Raw genomic sequence first — 6,000 nt, forward strand, 5'->3', positions numbered from 1 at the left:
GCAGGACTTTGGAGGCCCAGCATCGGGCCTACATTGTAAGCTTTGATCATTGCACTCAGAGGGGATAAAGGCTCCGGTGCAGGCAGCGGTGCTGGGTCGGGGAGCAGCGCTGGTTTCGAAGTTGCTCTGGAAGTCGATGTACCAGTTTTCTCCTGGTTGCACCAGAACTCACTCCTAAGGGTCCAGGAACTGGATTTAGCACCACTTGGCAAATCAAGACTCTCAGCAAGAGAACCCAGATGCTGGCAGATGAAGTCTTGGATGGCCCTGAGACTCCTTAACAGGAGGCAAGCTCAGTTCAAGCCCTAGAAGAACCTTGGAAAGCAGGACATGGAAAGCAATGTCCAGCCCTTTCACTCCCAGGATGGAAGCAGCAGGCCATCACAACAAAGCAACAGGCAGAGTGGCAGTCCCTCCTACAGCTAACAGCTCTTCATCCTGCCAGAGTGTCCTCAGTCCAGAAGTGTTCTAATTATGTGGTGTCAGAGTTCCAGTACTTATACCCATTTCTGTTTTTAAAGTAGGCAAACTTCAAAGAGAAGTTTTTTGTGGCGCACAAGAACCTGCATTTCCCTTCCCTGGCCCAGACTCACCCTAGGGGGTTGGAGACTGCTTTGTGTGAGGACAGGCACAGCCCTATTCAGCTGCAAGTGTCAGCTTCTCCCACAACTCCAGCTCAGGAAGACCCATTAGGCTGGTGACATTTTTAAACTTACAATTCAAAAACCAACTTCACCAAAAGACGGATTTTTAAATTGTGAGTTAGAGACCCCAAACTCCATATCTGCTACCAACTGGAAATTAATCTTAAAAGACATTTTAAGGCAATCCCCATGTTACCCTATTGGAGGGATACATTTTGCAACAGTGAAAAACAAATTTAGCAGTATTTCACTATCAGGACATGTAATCACACCAGTACATGTCTTACCTTTTGAAAACACTGCACCCTACCCATGGGGCTGGCTTGGCCCTACATTAGGGGTGACTTACAGGTAATAAAAGGGTAGGTTTGGGCCTGGCAAGTAGGTGCACTTGCCAGGTCGACATGGCAGTTTAAAACTGCACACACAGATACTGCAATGGCAGGTCTGAGACATGTTTGCAGGGCTACTCATGTGGGTAGCACAATCAGTGCTGCAGGCCCACTAGTAGCATTTGATTTACAGGCCCTGGGCACGCCTGGTACACTATACAAGGGACTTACTAGTAAATAAAATCAATCATAGATACACCAATCACCAATACAGTTTAGACAGGGAGCACTTGCACACTAGCACTGGTCAGCAGTGGTAGAGTGCCCACAGTCCTAAAACCAGCAGAAACGAAATAACAAAATTCAGCACAGGCTCAAAAACAGGAGGTCAGAAGCAAAAAGACCGGGGAAACCACACCAAGAGCTGCCAGGTCTAACATATTTAGATATATCATATAAAGAGTCAGCTTCCTACAGAGTGGCGTAGAGAAGAGTGGCATAGAGTGGCGTAGAGTGTGGTAGAGTGGAGTAGAGTGGAATGGAGTAGTGTGGTGTGCTGTAGTGCCGTAGCTTAGTGTTGAATGGCATAAAGTGGATTGGTAGAGTAGAGTGAAGTGGCATATAGTAGAGTGGAGTGAGGTGGCATGGAGTAGAGTAAAATGGTGTAGAGTGTCATAGAGTGGAGTAGAGTGGCAGATTGGAGTAGAGAGTTGTAGAGTGGAGTTCAGTGTTGCAGCATGGAGAGGCATAGAGTGGACTGGCATGGCATGGAGTAGCGTGGAGTGTCATGGTGTAGAGTGAAAGGGCATACAGTGGAGGGGTACAGAGTGGCATACAGTGGAGTACAGTGTCATAGAGAAGATTGATGTAGAGTAGAGGGGCACAGAGTGACGCAGCATTGAGTGGCATAAAGTGTCATAGAATGGAATAGCATATCATAAAGTGGAGTAAAGTGGCATAGTAGAGTGGTGTAGCGTGGAGTGATGGGGCATAAAATGGAGTGTCAAAGGATGGAGTGTCGTGAGTGGAGTGGCTTAGAGCTGAGTGGCCTAGAGCACAGTGGCCTAGAGCTGAGTGGCCTAGAGCAGAGTGGCTTAGCGTGGTGTAGAATGGAGTGGTGTAGACCAGAGTGGCATAGAGATGGGTGGCATAGAAATGAGTGGTGTAAGGAGAAGTGGCTTAGAGAGTAGTGGAGTGGTGTGGATTGGCTTAGAGTGGAGTGGCATAGAAGGGAGTAAAGTGTTGTATAGTAGAGTGCTGTAGAGTGGACTGGTGTTGAGTGGAATTGCTTGGATTAGAGTATGCATGATGCTGTAGCACACTGCCATTGCAGACAAAACATTTTAAATTGAAATGACTGTTACATTTGCACAGACATACAGTTTTACTGATAAAACTATACACCGCACAACTGATAATGTGTGGAAATGGCATCACCAAGTGTGTTGATTTGTTTTGATCGTATTAAAATGTTTGTTTCTACTATACTTCAGGATTGCAAAAAATGTGCATTATTTGTGCTTTCCTAATTCTGAAGTATTCTGAAATATTTCAACAGTTAATTTACAGACATTTAAATTTTGTTGTGTGCTAGAAATAACAACATCCTACAGCCTTTCCTATTACATGGGTGCCCAGCAGGATTGTCACATAGATCCTCTCAATTTGTAGTCAGAGAAAGAAAAGTAAACACCAGCCTCGCTCGGCAACAGTCCCTGACATTTGACCTCTGTCTTTGAACGCGCAGCATGTGTGACAAGATAAAAACACAATTTAAAGGCCTGTATATAGAAAGCATGCAGAGGAAGACTACAGTAAAAAAGCTATGCTTCACAAGAGACACAAACTCAAGCTGGACAGCCTAAACACATGAAGGCAGCAAATAAAAAGCAGGCAAATGTGAGTTACAAAACACAAACCAATGGTAAGTAGTGGGCAGTATGGGTTCCTTGATAAGCTTTCCGAATGTCCCCAAGATGTTGTTAGCAAACCAGACAACTGCACTGTCTGGTAGGCTTTGACCTAAAACGTGGTGAAAAGGTTGACAAAAATTAGTAAAAACAGCACAAAGGCATGAGGGGTGAGAGAGAAAGAAGGCAGAAAAGTGAGTGAAAAGATTGATAAGACGAGTGAAAAGAGCATAGGGGCAGAAGGTGTAAGAGAAAGCAGGCAGAAAAACTAGTTGGAAGAGTGAAGAAAGAATTGAAAAAGCACAAGGGGGAAAGAGAAAACAAGCAGGAAAAAGCTGAAAAGAGTAACAAAACAAGTGAAAACAGCACAAGGTGTGAAAGAGAAAGCAAGCAAAACAAGCATTCACAAAGCCAATGGGTCTCACCTATGCAAGTTTTAGCTGTGTTGCACACCAGTGAAGCTGCTGTTTAGCATGGCTAAAAGTTAGTGGGATGGGGTAGATTGAAGTGGGGTAGACTGGGGTGGAGTGGGTTAGGTTGGAGTGGGGTAGATTGGTATGGGGTAGAGTGGGGAAAATTGGAATTGTGTATGATGGGGTGGGATGGAGTGGGGTACAATGGAGTGGACTGGGGTGGTCTGAGGTGGGGTAGGTTGAGGTAGACTGGAGTGGAGTGGGGCACATTGGGGTAGATTGGAGTGAAGAGGAGTAGATTGAGTGGACTCTAATGGGGTGGATTGGGGTATACTGGAGTGGAGTAGAGTACAGTAGGCAAGATTGCAGTGGGATAGATTAGAGTGGGGTAGATTGGAGTGGATCAGAGTGGAATGGGGTAAATTAGTGTAGAGTGGAGAGAAGTGAAGTGGATTGAGGTAGTGTGGAGTGGGGTGGGGTACATTGGAATGGAGTGGGGTAGACTTGAGTGGAGTGGGGTGGATTGGGTAGCATGGGGTAGAGAGGCATGGATTGGGGTGGACTGGAGTGGAGTGGGGTAGATTGGAGTGGAGTGAAGTGGGATAGTTTGGAGTGGATTGGGGTAGACTGGAGTGAAGATTAGAGTGGTATGGGGGAGACTGGGTGGATTGGAGTGGGGTAGATTGGGGGGATTGGAGTGTGGTACATTAGAATGGAGTGGAGTGTGGTAAATTAAAGTGTAGTGGGATAGACTGGGGTTGATTGTTGTGGGATAGATGGGAGTGGGGGTAGATTGGAGTGGGGTATAGTGGAGTGGGGGGTCGATTGGAGTGGGGATGGAGTGGGGGTAGAGCGGGTCGGGTAGAGTGGGGTGGAGTGAGTTAGACTGGCATATAGTGGGGTAGATTGGAGTGGAGTGAGTTAGATTGGAGTGGAGTCAGTAGACAGGGTGGACTGGAGTGGGGCAGATTGGGGTGCAGTGAATTAGGGTAGATGGAGTAGATTGGAGTGGGGTATATTGTGATAGATTGGAGTGGGGTAGATTGGTGTATATTGCAGTGAATTGGAGTGGGATAGATTGGAGTGGAGAGGAGAGTGAAATTGAATGGGGTAGATTGGAGTGGAATAGATTGTGATAGATTGGAGTGAGGTAGACTGTGGTAGAGTGGGGATGATTGGGATAGACTGGAGTGGAAAGATTGGAGTGGAATGGGGTAGACTGGAGTAGAGTAGACTGGAGTGGAGAGTGGAGCAGAGCGTAGTAGATTGGATTGATATGAGGTAGACTTGAATATGGTAGATAAGAGTGGAGACAGATAGATTGGGATAGAGTGGAAAGAAGTAAGGTAGATTGGAGTAGAGTGGGGTAGAATAGAGAGAAGTGGGGAGGACTGGGGTAGATTGGAGTGGGGTGGATTGGGGTAGATTGGAGTGAAGTGGCGTAGATTGGAGTAAAGGGGGGAAGATTGGGGTAGATTTGAGTAGAGTAAGGTAGTTGGGTTTGGAGTGAAGTGGGGTAGATTGGCGTAGAGTGGAGTGGGGTACACTGGGGTAGATTGTAGTGGGGTAGAGTGGGTGGATTGGAGTGGGGTACACCCAGGTAGATTGGGATGGAGTGGGTTTGAGTGTGGTGAAGAACAATGGGATAGATTGTGGTAGATTGTAGTGGGTAGATTTAGTAGATTGGAAGGGTGTAGATTGGAGTGGAGTAGACTAGGGTAGATTGGTGTAGAGGGGGGTAGAGTGAGGTGGGGAGGGGTAGATTGGAGTGTAGTGGATATTGGAATGGCGTGGGGTAGACTGGAGTGGAGTGGGCTAGATTGGAGTGGGGTAGTTTGAGGAAGATTGGAGTTGGGTTGAATGAGGCGGAGGTGGGTAGACTGTGATAGACATGAGTGGAGTGGAGTAGACTGGAGAGGGGTAGAATGGAGTGGGGTGGATATGATTGTGGTGGAGTGAGGTGAATTGGAGAAATGTGGACTTGGGCAGATTGGAGTGAGGTAGTTAGGGGTAGAATTGAGTGGAATGGGGTAGACTGGGGGAGACTGAAGTGGAGTGGTGTAGACTGCAGTGGAGTGGGATAATTGGGGTAGAGTGGAGTGGTATAGATTGGAGTGCAGTGGATTATGGTAGAATTGGGTGGATAGGAGTGGGTTACACTGGGATAGATTGGAGTGGAGTGGGGCAGACTGGAGTGAGGTAGATTGGGGTAGTTTGCAATGGAGTGACATGGGGTAGACTGGAGTGGAGTAGCTTGGGGTAGACGATCGTGGGGCAGACTGGAGTGGAGTGAGGTAGACTGGAGTTTGGTACATTGGATGGGAGTGGGGTACAGTGGAGTGCGGTAAATTGGAGTGGAGTGAGGTAGACTGGAGTGAAGTAGCGTAGACTGGGGTAGAGTGAAATGAGGCAGATTGGAGTGGAGTGGGGTAGAGTGGAGTGGGTTTGACTACTGTGGAGTAGCATAGATTGCAGTGGTGTGCACTGGGATGGAGTGGTCTGGGGTAGATTGAGGTGGACTGGAGTGTTGCACATTGTAGTTAAGTAGAGTTGGATTGAGTGGTTGGGATAGATTGGAATGAGGTGGATTATATCTGAGTGGTGTTGACAGGGGTGGGGTGGAGTGTGGTGCTTTGGACTGGAGTGGGGAGGGCGTGGTTGATTGAGGTAGATTGGGTGGTGTGGGTTAGACTGGAGTAGA

Source organism: Pleurodeles waltl, chromosome 3_1 (genome assembly GCF_031143425.1).
Source record: "Pleurodeles waltl isolate 20211129_DDA chromosome 3_1, aPleWal1.hap1.20221129, whole genome shotgun sequence".
Classification (NCBI taxonomy): Eukaryota; Metazoa; Chordata; class Amphibia; order Caudata; family Salamandridae; genus Pleurodeles; species Pleurodeles waltl.